This window comes from Arachis duranensis, chromosome 3, assembly GCF_000817695.3.
Source record: "Arachis duranensis cultivar V14167 chromosome 3, aradu.V14167.gnm2.J7QH, whole genome shotgun sequence".
Lineage (NCBI taxonomy): Eukaryota > Viridiplantae > Streptophyta > Magnoliopsida > Fabales > Fabaceae > Arachis > Arachis duranensis.
Window position 1 is genome coordinate 60,174,269 of NC_029774.3, and position 451 is coordinate 60,174,719.

Genomic DNA, 451 nt, shown 5'->3' on the forward strand with positions numbered 1-451 from the left:
AAGACACCAAACTTAGCAGTTTGTATACTACTGACACTAACAAAATGAAAATGCAAATGAGACACACAAGACACTCAAGTCAATTGAATTCAAAGATCAGAGCAAGTAAATCATCAAGAACATCTTGAAGATCACCAAGATACATGAATGAATGCATGCAATTGACATCAAACTTAAGATGAGACACTAGACTCAAACAAGAAATATTTTGGATTTTATGAATTTGTAAATTTTTTTGTGCTTTTTCGAAAATTAAGTGGAAAAGAAAAGATATCAAAATTCTTAATGAGAATTCCAGGAATCATGCAATGTTAGTCTAAAGCTTCAGTCTAAAGGAATTAGACATGGCTAGTCAAGCTTCAGCAGAACATTGCATTCAAGAGCTAAATTGATGAAGATCAATCAGCTTTGGTGATGATAAGAACATCACCTTGAAACACTAGAATTCATT